Source organism: Parambassis ranga, chromosome 17 (genome assembly GCF_900634625.1).
Source record: "Parambassis ranga chromosome 17, fParRan2.1, whole genome shotgun sequence".
NCBI lineage: Eukaryota > Metazoa > Chordata > Actinopteri > Ambassidae > Parambassis > Parambassis ranga.
In genome coordinates, this window is record NC_041037.1 from 294409 (window position 1) to 312500 (window position 18092).

At 47.1% G+C, this 18092-nt stretch overlaps 1 protein-coding gene across 5 annotated transcripts in view; it reads left to right on the forward strand.

Annotated features, from left to right (window-relative positions):
* The window catches only part of LOC114449725 (nuclear receptor coactivator 2-like), a 37603-nt gene that overhangs the window by 1955 nt on the left and 17556 nt on the right, over nt 1–18092 (forward strand). For 4 of the 5 annotated variants that reach the window (XM_028427550.1, XM_028427553.1, XM_028427554.1 and 1 more), the window contains exon 2: nt 6213–6287. The gene's annotated coding sequence lies outside the window, so the exon portion shown is untranslated. Of the gene's footprint in view, nt 1–6212; nt 6288–7732; nt 7985–18092 lie in introns of those variants that run through there. The other variant, XM_028427551.1, reaches the window with a different exon arrangement.

Below are 18092 nucleotides of genomic sequence, written 5' to 3' on the forward strand. Positions count from 1 at the left end.
TCCTCTGGATATGTTATCTTTGAGGGCTGGACCCATGACTTTTTTTTTTTGGCTAGTTTTAGAGTATTTGTTCTTTCCCTGTGCCGCAAAGTGAACTTTGAAAAGGATTGCAACATCTGTACCAGGATTCCAGGGTCTCTGTTTAACCATTTCTCTTGTTTCTTCTGCTGCACTGATGTGTTTAACTGTGTTGTTATTGGTAGTCGGATGTTTTTTTTTAATATCAGCTTTAATGCAACAACCATCAGTATGGTCCAGTGGCTCTTGTGTTTTTCTATACCAACGCTACCTTATAGTGCTGCAGTGAGAGTGCGGAGGAATGTTCTTAAGTCCGAGATCTGAACATGAGATTGGCTGCTTGCCCAGTGAGGGATCCTTAGTGGCTTGAATTCACCAAACCACGTGAGGGCTCAAATAATGTCCTGACCAATGATAACAGCAGGAGCAGCAGCAGGAGGAGGAGGAGGAGGAGGAGGAGGAGGAAGGGCAGAGGCTTGACTGTGCACTTCTTCATGTTGCATGCTAAAGAAACACATTAACTCATTTTAAAAGCATTGACTTTTCTCTGCCACCTGCTCTCAATGATACAGCCCTAATTTCAGTGATTTTTAAAGTGACTGCATGAAAGCATGGTATTATGTTCTATTGTTTGATGGCTAATGTTGTTTCCTTTGCCTGCTGGTATGCTGTCAGACAAGTCGTCGAGCAGTGACCAGGGAAAATTGGTGTTGTGAACCATTCAGGTGTAACCAAACAAATCGGCTGTGTCAGATTCCACATGGACGTAACTACCCCTCCCTGTGAGGCCTTCATGGAATGTATTTTGATCATGTATATTTTTTTAATTTTGAATTCCTCTCCTCTTTACATCGTGCTTCATCTGCACACTTGCTGGTGTTTACTGTAGGGCGTGTGTGCACGCTCTTGTCTACTCATCTGTGTTTGTTTACGTCTGGCTCTTCTCTCAGCCACCAGCCTATCGGACGCACTCTGCCCCTGTCTTCCTGTCACGCAGCAGAGACAGTCGTCTTCCAGGTCTGATCCTCCTGAGACCAAGTGCTCTAATTAACCACACACACACACCCTGTTCACAGCTCTGAAATCCTTCTGTGGGCCCTGTCCCTTTAGCAAAGATATTAACGGTGGTTTTTCCTAAGTCAAAGTTTGCTCTTAGACATTTCAAAGGTGATTGATCAGATATGATGCAGAAAATATGGTGTTAGTAACTCGTGTCATATTGAAAATGTATCCAGCACCATCTTGAGTAAATGTTTTCTCGGTCTTAAGGACTTATCAGCCAAGGAGGTCCATGGGATCTGCCTGCAAGATGACCCCCCACACCCTGAAGATCCATGACATTATCATAACGGAGAGACGTGCAACACTATTTAGGTGCAACATTTTTAGGTAGATCCTGAGAGATTTCTGCAGCAGTTTGTAAGAATGGATTGGGTCTACCACTTTATATTCTCCTTTATTGGGGTCGTGGAGGAGCTGGAGCCCGTCCCAGCTATGGGCTATGTCCCCCTGGACATGCAGGCCCAGGGAGAACATGCTAACTCCACACAGAAAAGGCCCCGGCCATCTTAAAACCAAACCTGACAGTTCCTATCTCCTCATCACAACATGTCCAGAGACAATTTGCCATTTCTGAACAGGATCCTGGAAGATTTTGAGCATTTGCTCACCTCCAGTCAGAGACCAAAGAACGACCCAAACAAAGACAAGAGGGAATATGTAAAGTGTAGTGTAGGAAGCTGATAAGGGGACACATGGACTGGTCCAATAGGAGGTCTGTGGTTACTAGTTTGACAGTAAAAACAATGTGGGTTTTGTTATGAACCGCTTTCTGGAAGTTAAAGATGGCGACTTTTTCTTAGCAAGGATCCGTGCTCCGTGACTGTTGCAGTGTTGGAGGGGACGCTGAAAGACAAGTGTTGTGTTTGTATCCTTCATTGTATCCTCTGCTCCTGCTCCTTTTTTCTAGAGAGCTTCTTGAATATCTGAATGCTGTTATATCTAAAACCTCTGTTGCATATCAGATGAACAAGAAACGAAGACATATACAGTGGGATGTACGGCAGTCTACACAGCCTTCCAGTCTGCAACCAATAATGAAGCTGCACAGGGCTGAAGCACCAGACCTGGGTGCCAAGTGTGGCAGGTTGCATAACAAGCGCTAATTTGGTTAGCTGGAGCTGATGGTGGCTGTAATTCTTCTGCACTGACAGCTGAGCTGAGTTAGAGAGAGAGGCTCCACAGGCCTCCAGCTGGATAATACAAGCTAATAGCATAACAAGCTTTTGCAGAACAAACGTAGGCCATGGCCAGAGCTAATTGTGGCGGTCACCGGTGCCTTTTGGTTGGTGGGAGTGTTGTTGCTAAGGTTCAGCAGCACTGTAACTGGAATTCTTTGTAGTATATAATGAAGTCTGTAAAGTGAATATGCGGCCAGCAGAAAACATTTCGCCCTGATGAAAACTCTGAGGTTGACACAGCTTGTGTTTGTTGTCTTCACATCTGCAGCCGGCGGGGCGTGCTGTGAGGCGTCTGAGGATAAGGGACAGCAGGAGATGGAGTGATGATTGAGAAACTTAAACATGGTTTCAGGTCAAACTTGAGATGTGACTCTTGGTTGGAATAAAAGAAGCAGCAGCGCTCGGCTGCCCGGAGCATCAGGGCGGCTTCACTCGTGTTGGTTCAGCCACATCATCATGACAAATGTAAAACTTCAGAAATCAACAATGTTTGTTGTTGATTTGTGCAGATGATTAAGAGTGCAGAGTGTTGTGTGTGTATGTTTGTATGCCGTGTGATTCTGGCCAGGATTACCAGGCTGTGGTCAACTTCAGCTGTGTTGTTGTGCACTGTAAAGCAGCTCTGAGCTCGGTGGAGCTGTGGATGTCTGTGTTACCATAGAGCTGCTTAGTAACAGAAATTAATCACAGTCAGGAAGTAGGCCGTCTGTGTGGCTCTCATTGACTTTCTGTGGCTGCCTCTCACTGTCTTACAGCAACTCTGTGTGTGTCTGTCTGTGTGTGTGCTTACCACAATGTTGAGTATGCAAATAATTAACAGTGAAACTCTCCATAGCTAATGCAAACACAATGTTCTGCAGCTTTGTGTGTGAATTGTTTTTAGTATTTCTCCATGTTGCCAAATTATCTTGGATAATTTTCCTTTATACTCGAGTATTCTAAAGAAATTTGGAGTCCTGGTTGGGGATATATTGATCACCGCTCCACGTAAGTTTGAAGCTGGATGGCAGCCGCATGCTGTCTCTTTTTCTGTCCTTGTGTGCGCAGGAACAACATTTGTGCTTGCATGTGTGCTTGTGCAATTCACAAAGCAGTTGGTTAGAGATCAGCTGTCCATCCCTCCTACGCAGACACACTCTGATGCGCACACACACACACACACACACTACGCTGATAAATGCACACACACATATGCAGTTAGTATCTCAGCAGTGGCAGGTGCTTTTTTGGAGTGTTGTGTGGTTTGAGTGCGCCGTGTCCAACTGACTGAGAAGGCGGCTGTCACACACACTCACACACACACACACACTCACACACACACACACACACACACACACACACACACACACACTTTGAGAAACAAGGGGAAGAGCCAGCAGATGTTTGAGATTTGGCCATTGACCAAAAAAAACAACTTCTTCTTTTTTACTGCTTTTTATTTGGTGGATTACTGTAACCTATTACACACACACACACACACACACACACACACACACACACACTCTAACTATTAATGGTTTTAAAAACTGCAAAACTGATTAGACCAATCAGACTCACTGGGTGTTATACAGGTGTTATTACATACAGGCCGCACGCTGACTGAACTTCAGCAGCTTTCTGCATGACACTGACTCAAAATGGTCATTTACAACATGATGTAGGAGAGAAGCCATGATTCAGTGGAGATAACATGTGATGTGTTACATTTCCTGAAAGGTCAACCAGATTACAAAAGATAAGGTGGGACCACACAGTTACTGACATCCAGTAAGCAGGTTGACTCGCTTTAGGGCACGCCATCAAGACATGTGATCTCCACCTCGTTTAGTGGCAGCGCAGTTTCATACCATGTGGTGTTTAAACCGAAGTCAGTGGGAACTGGATAGAACCTGAACCAGCACACCATGCCGGGGTCCAGTTCAGCCTCACGGCGTGAAGAAGCTCTGTAGAGTCGTCCTCGCAGGCAGGGTCTGGGAAAACCTGCAGGTTTTCTTGTTATTGTGGGCAGAGCAGGGTTTCCAGCACCCAGCAGTGGGTGATGTTTGTAGTGAAATTCTACCACTGTGAAAAGGCAGCAGAATGTTGTTTTGAGCACTCACACTTATACATTTGATCCTGGGTGTGGCCTCCAGTTTCACTCGATGATGGAGCGACTCCTGCGGTGCAATGAGGTGATGTGTGTGCTTCAACCCTGGAAACAGAACATTAATCATTCACTTCAGCCGTTGAGCATGATATATATATATGTACACAGAGTTTTTAACATTAATCACATTTAGAGGAAGGTACATCCTACTCAGGCCTCCGATCAAGCAGTGACACCCTGGTTATCTCAATTTTAGCAAATTCTGGATTTTTTTAGGTTCTTATGAAAGCTATGGTTGTGTTTACAGGAGGGGGGATAGAATGATAAGGGTTGTTATTGTGATAAGACGTTTACACTTCGGACACAGTTCAAACGTGCTGAATTGTACGATTGGATACATAATACTGAATTCAAATCTAAGACCCCGTTCACACTGAGGAAATTAATCCGGCTAGAGTGGGATTCGGGCCATATCTGGATATATCCAGATTGATTTCTAGCCGGATTAGCTTACATCTGGCTCAGGTCTAAACCATTGACAGTAAAAACTATGGACAGAGCTTCCGTGACGTCACCCGTTTGTTTCTGAAGAGCCGTTCTGAGGCTCGATGGGAGGTTCCAGGACGTTGATGACTCAGAATCAGAATCAGAATCAGAAATACTTTATTGATCCCAGGGGGAAATTGCTTGGACCGCCGCCATATTGGCAGCGTCACGTCCGCCAAAACTCCAAATATGGACAAAGAGGGGGAGCACGAGCGGGGTTTAGGGGGGCGGGCGATCGTGGAAGCAGGAAACTCACGCTGTGATACGTCAACTGTCTGTCACTCAAGCGGCAACGCCCATAATTACGCTTAATTTTAAGTCAGAATACCATTGAAACGAGTGAGTTGTAAAAAAATTCACCCTCCGTACAACTGACACTAGAAGAGAACCTATCATCTGAGACCAGAGTGGTTTTTTGTACCAGGCTGTAAACATGTTCTTTTCTGCTGTGAAGTCGGCCATTTTAACATGGGAGTCTATGGGAAATTACTCGCTTTTGGAGCCAACCCCCAGTGGTTGCAGCGTGAATTACAAGTTTTGACACTTCCGCACGGGCTTCAACTTTGAGCCCCGAAGGTTGCCGCTTGGTCTGAACGCATGCACACATGCGCTCCTACCGCGGCGTGAATAGACTCTGAATTTTACGAGGCGCCACCTAGCGGTTTGGAGGACAACAAACAAGCTGGGTTAAGCTGGATTGAGCGTGGACACGCTGCAACTACAAATTATCACAGTTGATGCAAACACCACTGCAAGCCGAGCCCGTCTACCTGAACCAGGTCTCATAGGGAGCAGCTAGCAAACGAGGACTGGCGGGCTAGCTTTGGGCAGCAGTGGCTCAGTGGTAGAGCAGGGTTGCCCAATAACCGGAAGGTTGGTGGTTCGATCCCAACTCCTCCCTCGTCACTGTTGTGTGTCCTTGGGCAAGGCACTTTACCCACATAGCCTCCAGTGGACTCACTGGTGTATGGCGCTCTTTGCTGGGCTGCCTTAAGCAATTTCCCCATTGTGGGTCTAATAACGGTTTCTTCATTAATTTATTTGTAGCTTAGCAGAAATCTAGTTGATGTCTTGGGTTGTCATCTCTGCCTCAGCAGCACTTCTTCTTCTTTATCTTCTTCCTCTTATGTTGCAGAGGTTATACTGAGTTGGTTGGTGGTTAGCATGCTACCAGTAGCAGGTTAGCATCCAACACATCTCATTGATGTCTTGGGTTTTCCACCTTTGGTGTTCTTCACATTTGTGTGATGATTGTTTATTTGTTAGCACATCTGTCACATGATCACTTTTCACTCATGTTCATCTTCATTCTTGTGTTACAGGGATGACTGAATGATGTCGCATGTGGAACATTTTTACCCAGAGTTTGTGGATTTTTACCACAGGATGCATATGAGGTGAGTTCTTTGATTTTGAATGTTTTTGCTTTTTAAAGTGTACCTTAGAAGCAATCAGAAAAATAAAGAAGTGAGACACAGTGGGATCTTGTTTAGTTGAGAAAACCTAGAATTTATACAGCATCGAAGACCGGTTCCCTGAAGCTGCAACAAGCTGATAAAGCAAATGAGGACATCCTGACATGACAACATGGACAGCGAAAGATGTGTGTTTAAGTGAGACACGGTTAGCTTGACGATTTGTGTGTGTTTGTATATGTGTGTGTGTGTGTGTGTGTGTGTGTAGCTGCTTCCAGCAGCACGTACAGCTGTAGCCATTTGTAAAATTACCTCTCTCTCTCCCCCTCTCTCTCTCTTTCTCCCCCCTCTCCCTCTCTCCCTCTCTCTCCCTCTCTCTCTCTGTCTCTCTCTCTCTGTCTCCCCCTCTCTGTCTCTCTCCCCCCCTCTCTCTCTCCCTCTCTCTCTCTGTCTCTCTCTCTCTCCCCCCTCTCTCTCTCTCTGTCTCTCCCCCCCCCTCTCTCTCTGTCTCTCTCCCCCTCCCTCTCTCTCTCTGTCTCCCCCCCTCTCTCTCTCTCTCTCCCCCCTCTCTCTCTCTGTCTCCCCCTCTCTGTCTCTCTCTCTCTCCCTCTCTCTCTCTCTCTCTCTCCCCCTCTCTGTCTCTCTCTTTCTCCCTCTCTCTCTCTGTCTCCCCCTCTCTCTCTCTTTCTCCCTCTCTCTCTCTGTCTCCCCCTCTCTCTCTCTCTCTTTCTCCCCCTCTCTGTCTCTCTCTCCCCCTCTCTCTCTTTCTCCCCCTCTCTCTCTCTGTCTCCCCCTCTCTGTCTCTCTCTCCCCCTCTCTCCCTCTCTCTCTCTGTCTCCCCCTCTCTCTCTCTCTCTCTCTCTCCCTCTCTCTCTCTTTCTCCCCCTCTCTCTCTCTGTCTCCCCCTCTCTCTCTCTCTTTCTCCCCCTCTCTGTCTCTCTCTCCCCCTCTCTCTCTCTCTGTCTCTCCCTGTGTTTTCTGCCGTCCCTCTAAATGTGAGGCTCATTATCAAAGCAATGCTTATTATGCCAGTGCTGAATGTACAGTAACAGGCTTTCTGTGTCCATTCACAGGCTTTTGGCACCTCGCTGTGCTTATATTGACTGAGTTTTAGAAACAAACGATCATTATAAATTTAATAGCACGATTTGATTAGAAAGCACAGTAACAGTCACAGGGTTTACCTAACATTCAACAGCGTTAATAAGTTTGCACACGTGTGTTTTATGACATGAAATAATACAATAGGTCATGTAAATCATTCAGCACCTAGACAGGCTGTGAGAGACAGAGAGAGGGACATGGGCTAATAGGAGGGAGGAGTGTCTGCATGTGTGTGTGTGTTGTGGGAGGAGACAGGGAGGAGTGTGTGACTGTGTGTGTGTCTACGTGATTGGGGGAGGGGAAAGACAGAGAGTGTGAGAGAGAGAGAGAGAGAGGGGATTTGTGGCATGTAGTTTGTCAGCTGTCATTAGACGCAGATGACACACACACACACACACAGAGGAATAATCTCACAGAGAGGAAGAGGGGAAATACTAAACGAGTGTTTGCGCCGCGTGTGTGCTGAGTGTGTGTGTGTTTATGTGTGTGGTGTGAAAACAAGTGTGCCCGCCCAGCCGGCATGGGGTGTTTGGCCGGCTCCGGACTGGTTATGGACTGGTTTAACCAAAGCAAAGGTAAGCGACTGTCGGACTCCGCTCTGCTCTGTTGACACCAGGATTTAAAGACACAGTCGTGAGGGTTTAACTGTTCACACAAGGTGTAGATGACTTTCTCCACTGAGTGGATACAAACAAACTTTCCGTAGCTCAGATCAGTCATCTCTTTCAGTCAATGTTGGATTGGTACCAGCTGTCTGCTTAGTGTTGGTTCACTGGTTTATTGTAAAATATGTGTATTTCTGTGAAAGCTGTTCTTTAGTTTAACAGTTATTAGTCGAGTTCCTGTTATTTTTGCACAAACACAGTTGTATGATGTCCTTTTATAACCAAACAGCCATGAGTTGGATGCTCCCATTAGCTGCGACTGTCTTAGTCAGACCTGGACTTTGAGCTGTCATGTATTGTTATTGTGGTTTAGACACTGTGTGTGTGTGTTGAGAGGGGAGTGGTTATGAATGACTGGTCACACAGGCAAAGTGCACAGTCAGCAGGCCCGAAGCTGCTCTGTCACCTGAGGTCTAACCAGCCAACTGTTTACTCAGTTTGCTTCTGTGCTTCAATAACAACTGTTGTTAAAAAACTGGTCCAGAGAGCAGCAGGTTCTCTGTGCAGGCGTGCCCGATAAGGCAAAGGGGTCCCTGACAGACACCGCAGAGAGGCAAAGGACCCACACGCTCATCAAGTCAGTCGGTGAATGCAGAGTTCACAGGTTAAAAAAGAAAGAAGAAAACAGTGTGTGCGCCTTTTTACACAAAAACATAGGTTGTCACAGGTATAAAGAAGAATAAACTGGTTTTGTTCCCTGTGACTGTATGGAAATGTTCAGAGCTGCCAGTGCAGATAAGTCAATCAGTGAGTGAAGGTGGATTTTGACCTCCAGGCCAGTGGAGCGGTGTGAAACTCCTGCCCGTGTTTTTGCTTTCGTTTTGTGTTTATTCCGAGCTTGTGTTACTACATGAGTTCACCTCTGCCTTTATATCATGCACTGTAAGCTGCAGCGTTCATCACTGTATCACAGAGGATGATTTAGTGTGAAGGACTCTGAGTTTGTGCCACCTGAGCTCCTTTTGGAGCGTTAAGGCCCAGACACACCAAACAGACATCAAGAAGTCATGTAGACTCGGGTTGACTGGTATGAAGGAAGCGGCAATAAATGGAGCCCATGTGTCAAAACCTGCGGTTCCTCAAGTGTCCACTTGAGCCTGGGTTCCACAGCTGTAATGCTGCTAATACAGCAGCAGTCAGAACCACCACACGGCCTCCAAACACCTTCTCAGACACCTGCAGGTGACGTCACCGAAGGTTTGTCCACACGTTTACAGGCTACTGAGCCCACTGCATGTGCTACAGGCGTCGGCCAATTAGCACGTACATTCATGCCAGCAGGTGGAAGCTTTCGGAAAAAGGGAAGCTAGTGCTAAACCAGCCTGAAACAACAGCATAAGATCACTCTGAACTCAGCCCCGAACATATGCTGGATGTATACATTGTGTGAAGAACTGTGAGTGTAGACGCAGACCTGACTGCTGCTGGAGGTTTGTAGTTCAGACCTGACTGCTGCTGGATGTTTGTAGTTCAGACCTGACTGCTGCTGGAGGTTTGTAGTTCAGACCTGACTGCTGCTGGAGGTTTGTAGTTCAGACCTGACTGCTGCTGGAGGTTTGTAGTTCAGACCTGCATGGTGCTGGAGGTTTGTAGTTCAGACCTGACTGCTGCTGGAGGTTTGTAGTTCAGACCTGACTGCTGCTGGAGGTTTGTAGTTCAGACCTGGGTGCTGCTGGAGGTTTGTAGTTCAGACCTGACTGCTGCTGGAGGTTTGTAGTTCAGACCTGACTGCTGCTGGAGGTTTGTAGTTCAGACCTGACTGCTGCTGGAGGTTTGTAGTTCAGACCTGGGTGCTGCTGGAGGTTTGTAGTTCAGACCTGGGTGCTGCTGGAGGTTTGTAGTTCAGACCTGGGTGCTGCTGGAGGTTTGTAGTTCCGACCTGGGTGCTGCTGGAGGTTTGTAGTTCAGACCTGGGTGCTGCTGGAGGTTTGTAGTTCAGACCTGGGTGCTGCTGGAGGTTTGTAGTTCGACGCTTTAGCTGCTACACAGGATCTGGCGATGGAGCGTCATCAAATATAAACACAGCCGCTCTCTCTCTCCTCCTCCTCTCTCACTTCCCCTCTGTGTTTTCATGTGGGCTGATTTGCACGTTAATGCTCTTTTTGCCTTTATTATTAGTCTTTTATTTGTGACGGCCTCTCTTGTTTTCAGTGCTGATTTTTGACTCTGGTTTTTTTCTTTGTGTGTATAACAGTATTGTTTTTTGTGTGTCTTAATGTGCCTGACCATTAGTGCGTGTGTGTGTGTGTACCCACAATTGAGTTAGCATCCGGGCAGGCATGTTCAATGTTATTGATTCCAGTCTATAATCGATCAGGCTCTCACATTACATGAAGCTGGCACATGCAGAGTAAGAGTTATCCTGCTGAGTGTGCCTCCATGTTTAATAATATGAATTTTTTTCTTTGGTGTTTCTACACTGCATTTGACCGTTGAAGAACCAATTAGTAGTGGATGATGCAGTGGGAGTGGCTTTTGAGCAAAAAAAGCTAAACAACAAAACAGCGATGCTTGAAGTGGGTCAATTTGTACAGCTTGGGTTTTATGAGGACTCACTTCTCAGCACACCGAAAGGCGTTTGCTTTCCATTCCAGCACGCCAGTGTCAGGAGTCTTTGGAAACTTTGACAATTCAGTTAAAAAAAACCAACATCTGGTCTGCCAGGTGTCGAGAGATGGATGAAGGTGGCTAAATGTTAGAAAACGGGTTGTTTTGGATCCACTTTGTGACGCATGAAAATGGAAGGAAACAGAACTCAGAAATCAGAATGTGCTGAAAGACCCTTCTGAGCACAGAAGTCTAAAAAGAGAAAAGAATTTAAACGTGAGCGGTCCAAGAGTCCAAATGATTGATTTGCAATTAGTTTCAAGGTTGAAAAAGAACAAAAAAATACAAGTTCATCCTAAATGCAGGTTAACTCTGTCGTCTGTCTTCATGTTTTCTTTCTGGTTCTATAAAGTTATATCTTTTATTTCAGTCTCTTCAAACTGAACACCGACTGCAGCGTTTGAACTGAGATGGAGAACACACATCAGTGTTCTAAAGTGGGTCAGGCCCTGTTCACACTGGAGAAAGTCAGTCGGAGTCAGTAGAGTAGGATTGAATCCAGATTATTCCTTTGTAGCCCTGTGGAAAAAAAAACTGTTGTTTTGTGTACATACAGCTTTAGTACGCTACCCGGACCCTGTCCCCGCGAACTGGAAGTATGACATCGTTAGCCGCATTTGCGTTCAAACCCGAGCCAGATGATAAGATAAGATAAGATAAGATAAGATAAGATAAGATAAGATAAGATAAGATAAAACTTTATTAATCCCGAAGGAAATTCTTGTGCCAGAGGTATCAAGTTACATTAAATGCAGTTAAGTACAGAGTATAAGAGTATAAGTGTCACTATAATCCAAAATAAGAGTACAGTACGCAGTATGAGCACAATATATGATACATGGATACAATATGGAGATGTAAGGTGCTAAGTAAACATAAATATAGACCAGTGGAGGGAATGACAGTGATGCCTGACATGATTATCTAGCTCCTCTCCTACAGAAAGGGGAGGAGTTATACAGTCTGATGGCCACTGGCAGGAAGGAGCTCCTGTGGCGTTCTGTGCTGCTCCTCGTAGTCTCAGTCTACCGCTGAATGTGCTCCTGTAGGACAGCAGTGTGTCCTGCAGGGGGTGAGACGTGTTGTTACGAATACTGAGGAGTTTCCTCAGTATCCTCCTCTCCGTCACCTCCACCACAGACTCCAGCTCCACTCCCAGCACCGAGCCAGCCTTCCTAATGAGCTTGTTGAGTCTGTTGGTGTCGGCCGTCTTCATCCTGCTGCCCCAGCACACTACAGCGTAGAAGATGACGCTGGAGACCACCGAGTGGTAAAACATCTGCAGCATGGTCTGGCAGACGTTAAAGGACCTGAGTCTCCTCAGTAGATACAGGCGACTCTGTCCCTTCCTGTATATTGCCTCTGCGTTTGTGGACCAGTCCAGTTTGTGGTCAATGTGGACACCCAGATGTAAGCCAATCCGGCTAGATCCACCTCTGAGAGGTGGATTCAGACAGTTGTGTTCAGACTCAGAAAATCTGGATATATCCAGATACGGCCCGAATTGCCGGATTGATTTCCTCAGTGTGAACAGGGTCTTAGTGGGTTTTTCATCTGGATGTATGTAGATCTTTCTCATCCTGTTGGACCATGCTGGGCCTCCTGCTGGCCGTTGACTGGGATGTTGGATATTGTGACCTAAATAGAGGAGCTCTTTGGCAATATTCACGTGTATTAACCATAGTGTGGAGCACGTCCAGCTCAGCGTCTGATCGGTAATAATTCGCTATTGCACGTGAATTAATTCTGGTCTTACATTTTAGGATGAGACGTTTGTTTTGAAAGTTTTGTTTTAGTTTTAGAGCCAAAGTAATGACAGTCAGGTCAACTCTTCATCTTTGCCTTCAGTGATGTCCACACCTTTATGTGGAGTTGTGTGGAGGAGTGCCTTCTACTCGTGGCCTCTCTGGTAACTTGTGTTTGTTCCCTTTTCTCTTGTCTTTGTTCGGTTAAACGTCTCATCTAACACTGGTTGTGAATGTTTGCTGATTCGGCTTCAGTGAGCCTCAGGCTGTCAGAAGAAGCCGCACAAGTTTCCCTCCGCCGCCGTCTTTGCTGCAGTAATAGCTGCTTTGCTTTGTTTTGTTGTTACCTTGCTGTTGAACACATCCCGTCTCCGATGTGACCCAATTAGATTAACAAAATATTTGTGGTCCCATGGCAACATGTGGTAAAACCCACTGACCATAAAGCCTCCAGCTCACGCCAGCATCATACATGCACACACGCACGCTGCGCATACGTCGCAGGCCCTTCAGCCGGCGTGGGAGAAGCCCGTGCTGTTAATCCAGCTACAGCAGGGTATTAAATCTATGCTGTGTTTGTGTGGGATGGGAAGGTCCGCTGGCCTTTAGCCTGCAGAAGCTTAGACACCAGAGGAGGAGGAGGAGGAAGGTCCCTCAAACACAGGGCTGTCCGTAGTGCTAAATCAATCCTCATGTTTGTAATTTGGAGCCGTGTGTGTGTTGGACCCGGTAATGATCAGTTGAAGGAGGAGCCGATCTTTGACTGAGTGACGTTTCCACAGTGAAGGTGTTGTCACATTATGTCCACTGTCCCAGCTCAGACATGACACACGTCTGCATGCTGTACACCTTCATTAGTCTGCAGGCTAAGACCTGAGCCTGACTCAGCACTATAATAACCACCCATGGTGCTTTTTACCTTCGTGACATCCATCATGTTGTCGAGCTAGGCCTCCTCTGCACATGGCGATCGCCACATCTGGCAGCGCGTCTCGTTAACAAACTGCTCAAATCTATTGCAGCCTATTGAGTGTCTGTGTCCTCTCTCACCTCCTCACCTCCATCTGGATGCAATCTGACACGTACCTGCGCTCCGTCCCCCCCGACCACACCCACAGGTGGAAACCTAAGGGATATTCCTTGAAAGCTGAACAGACCAGAAAGACAGTTTGTAGTTAAGCTAATTCTCCTCCTCCCTAAAGGCAGAGCTCCGCCTATCTGCCCGTATTTGGATTAGCCTGGAGTTGAGACAGACTCAGGTGCTACAAACTAGTCTTAAAGGTTTTTTACCATCAAAGTGATCCTTTTCTTTTTCAGAAGTCACCCTGTCTGTGTACACACCTGTCATTGTCACATGTTTCTCTCCCTGAAAATCAAAACAAAGAAAGCGCGGCGCTGCGGTTTCCACTGGAGACAGAGCCCACTTAAGCAGGCAGTGATCAATCCCCGGCTTTAATTCCTTAATGGCTGCTTCGACCCTCTGGCCCTGTCTCTTCTCTGCAGATCAAATTGTTTTTAAATGTGCAGCTCTCGGCTCCTCTGATTGCATTAGCATCGGGCTGAACAGGGTGAAGGCTTTTGTCGCAGGCTACATTAGTGTTAATTCATTGTGTGTGTGTGTGTGTGCCATCTGTGTATCTGCACATGAAGTTTTTAACTTGGGTTCAGGAACAAGGCCACGCCTCATTACGTGATTACCTATATATTTATACAGGCTCCTCCTCTTTGCGTTTGCCTCATTGCCCCCGGTTTTCCTTCCCTCTTCTCTTCTGCCATCCACCTCTACAGGAACACCAGGGGGCCATACCCCCACCCAGAGTCTGTCCTCCTGGGACTTCTCCTGCTCTTATCCCTGCCTTCAACCCTTCATCCCTCAACAAATGCACATGTTTGCTAGTGTCAGTGTTTGTACTATAGACATTGAATGAAATGTGTAAGTGATACAGTTTGTGTCTGTGTGGGCATCTCTCTGAGATTGATTGAAACTCTAAGTGAAGCTTTCATCAGCTTCAGAGGTCGCCCTGTTGGACTCCAACCACACGATGATGAACATGAAGCCAGTCTTAGTGGTTTTATACAGCTACAGGTTGGTTTGCTGCTTGAAGTGGTCTTTATACCCGACAGCAAACACAAGAAACCTGTAAAAAAATGGCTGCCTATCACTGAGTGCCTCCCTCCCTTCCTGCATGTATTGCTAATGCTAAACCTTGTTGACAGTTGTTGTCAGATACACATGCTAATAGACGGGCGGATGCTACTTTCTAATCTTGAAAGATGTCACGTTTCAAGGCTCACTTGGTGTTTCAGTTCTTGATTTATTTTCATGTAGGACGACTTATGCAGCTCGAAGGGATGATTGGATGATTGACGGTCTGGTTTATTGATTTGGAGTCTTTATTTATTTGGCCAAGTTAAACCATCTAAACAAGCTGACTTCAGTACTGGTCAGCAGAACGATAACAGAATAATATTCTACAGTGCAGCTGCTACTGGCACAGAGGATGTGGGCTAATTTCTGTAACTAATGTACAACAAAAGGTACCACAAACAAAAGGTACCACAAACAAAAGGTACCACAAACTAAAGGTACCACAAACAAAAGGTACCACAAACTAAAGGTACCACAAACAAAAGGTACCACAAACTAAAGGTACCACAAACAAAAGGTACCACAAACTAAAGGTACCACAAACAAAAGGTACCACAAACTAAAGGTACCACAAACAAAAGGTACCACAAACAAAAGGTACCACAAAGGTAGAGTAAGGCGGCACAATATCCAAACAACCAGACCCAGACCTTTACAATAATGTGTATCTTAACCCCTTTGTCAGTATCGACTACCTCTGTGTTCAGTAATGGCAGCGACTGTCTCGTTCCTGAGCAGCAGACTCAGATTTCTGCTGACCGGCTCACATGTGGTGACTTGACGGTGTCACGCCTGAACGAACAGGATGGAGGTTAGATTATGATGTGGGCGGTCTCTGTGGGAGTCTAAAGGCTTTCTGATGTGTTCATATGTATGAGGCAGGACTGAAAGTCTAAAGCTGAATATCAACATGCTAACTAGGGGCAGTGTGTTCATTGTCTCTGTTTGTGCTGATGGGACCAGAGTAAAAAGTCAGGGGATCTCCGAAGCATCACGGCGGCACCTGGTGTGGTGGACCTGCTGCTGGTCCTGGAGGGAGTGTTAGAATTTATCCCCTGGAGTGTCAGATTTCATTGAAATTCGTTCGGTAACGGCCATAAAACACCACATTCCCCTTCACTGTTTGCATGAATAAAATTTGGGTGAATGATTTCAGCCGATGAACTTCCTGGTGTCATGGCGCCATCACCAGAACCGGAGCCAAAGATGCCACATGGCGGAAACGACTTGTTGTGCTGGTCTTGGTTTGCCTCCTCTCCTCCTTCAGTGTAATTAGGCCATATTCTCTTCCTTCCTCTGGCCTGATTATTGAGAGCAACCAATGCCCCTCCTCCCTTTCTTCCTGCTGTCACCCCATCGCCCTCCTCTGTATTATTTTACCACATTTACACTGGCCAACTTGCACTCTGTGTGAAAAATCTCCCCCTCTCTCCCTTTGTCTCACCCCCTCTTCCTTTATTTCCGTGCAACTTTCCCTCTCGTCTTTTTTCTTTACTCTCTCTCTCTCTCTCTCTCTCCCTCTGCCCCCCCCCTCTCTCTCTCTCTCTCTCTCCCTCTCCCTCTTCCTCCCCTGTTGTTTTCTCCCCCCTCTCTCTCTCTCCCTCTGCCCCCCCCTCTCTCTCTCTCTCTCTCTCTCTCCCTCTCTCCCCTCCTCATCTCCTCTCCCTCCCTCTCTCTCTCTCCCTCTCCCTCTTCCTCCCCTGTTGTTTCTCCCCCCCCCTCTCTCTCTCTCTCTCTCTCCCTCTGTCTCCCCCCTCTCCCCCCTCTCTCTCTCTCTCTCTCTCTCTCCCTCTGTCTCCCCCCCCCCTCTCTCTCTCTCTCTCTCTCTCTCCCTCTCCCTCTTCCCTCCCCTGTTGTTTCCTGTCCTCTCCTCCTCCCCCCCCCCCCTCTCCTCATCGCTCTCTCCCCTCGTCTCCCCTCTCTCGCCCCCGTCCTCCTCGTCCCCTCTGTCCTTGACTGTCTCGGTCTTCCTCCCCCCCCCCCCCCCCTCCCTCTCTCCTCCCCTCTCTCTCTCTCTCTCTCTCTCTCTCTCTCTCCTCCTCCCTCTCTCTCTCTCCCCCCTTTCCCCCCCCCTCCTCTCTCTCTCTCCTCCCCTCCCCCCCCCCCCCTCCCCCCCCCCCCCCCTCTCTCTCCTCCTCTCTCTCTCTCTCCCTCTCTCCCTCTCTCTTCTCCTCCCTCTCTCCTTCCCTCTCCCCCCCCCTCCTCCCCTTCTCTCTCTCCCCTCTCTCTCCTCTCTCCTCCTCTCCCCCCCTTCTCTCCCCCCCCCCTCCCTTCTCCTCTTCTTTCCTTTCCCCCCCCCCCTCTCTCCCTTCTCTCTCCCCTCTCTCTCTCTCTCTCCCTCCCTCTCCCTCTTCCTGCCTTCATCTGTGCAGTATCAGCCCCACTGACCGGCTGTTATGTAACAGTCAGGTGATGCGTTGGCCCGTTGAAAGGCCTTAAAGGGCCCTACTGTCACCGACAGACGCTGCTTCTCCACTGGCCTGGTCATACATGTTTGTCACTTCTGGCTTTTGGAAGCTCTGCACCTAAGATAAATGTAAATATGTTCTTGGAAACATCATCTGTCACAAGAACAACCTGAAACTCTTTATTCCACAGAGACGATCACAGGGTAGACTGTGTTGGCCCAACAAGGATTTTTGTGTCACCTGTGTTTGGGAGAAGGTCTGGCAGCATGTGGTGACCATATGGTGCAACTTTCACGGCCAAATGAGTGAACGCTTTATGTCGAAGTCTCTCCCACCTGCCTGTTATCTTTCCTTTACAGAAACAGTTCGGCTTCGTTGAAGATGGTCTGAAGCGTTCATAAAAAGCAGTGCGGCTGCCTACATTCATTAGCTGCTTCTAACTGCAGTCATTATTGACACCTACTGTATTCCCACTGGGCCTCCCACATATTGCCTGCAGGGCACATTACAATGGTACATTGTTTTTTTATGAGTCACGAGCCGGCTCCCTTGTTTGATTATGCACCATGCAGGTTGTGTACATCTCCTCATTATCATAATAATAATAATAATAATGTGGTTAATAACACAGGGGAGAGAAACAGCACTTTTCACTGTCACTTTGAGGGTTTTTAATTTCCATAATGCTCATTCTCCTTTGGAAGGAGACAGAGGGCTGCTCGTCAGAGCGATACCTTCCCTGGTTTTAGGCCGTCACTTTGCAGTTTTTGCTCGTTGCCTACTTCTAGATCTTCAACACGTCGATGACTTGTTCCCCTTCTCCTTCCTCCGCTCTGCTCTGAGCTACCCAATGCATTGTCCAAACTGTTCATTTATTTACCCAATATTATCCTGCATCTTCATCAAATGTATAAATTGGCAGGGAACAGTGTGTCAACATCCTGTATGATCTGCATTATTCAAACAGAATGTGTGTATTAATAAGAGTGAACCTGTCCCTCCTCCTCTTCCTCCTCCTCCTCTTCCTCCTCCTCCTCTTCCCCCTCTTCCTCCTCCTCCACCTCTTCCTCCTCCTCCTCCTTTTCCTCCTCTTCCTCCTCTCCTCCTCC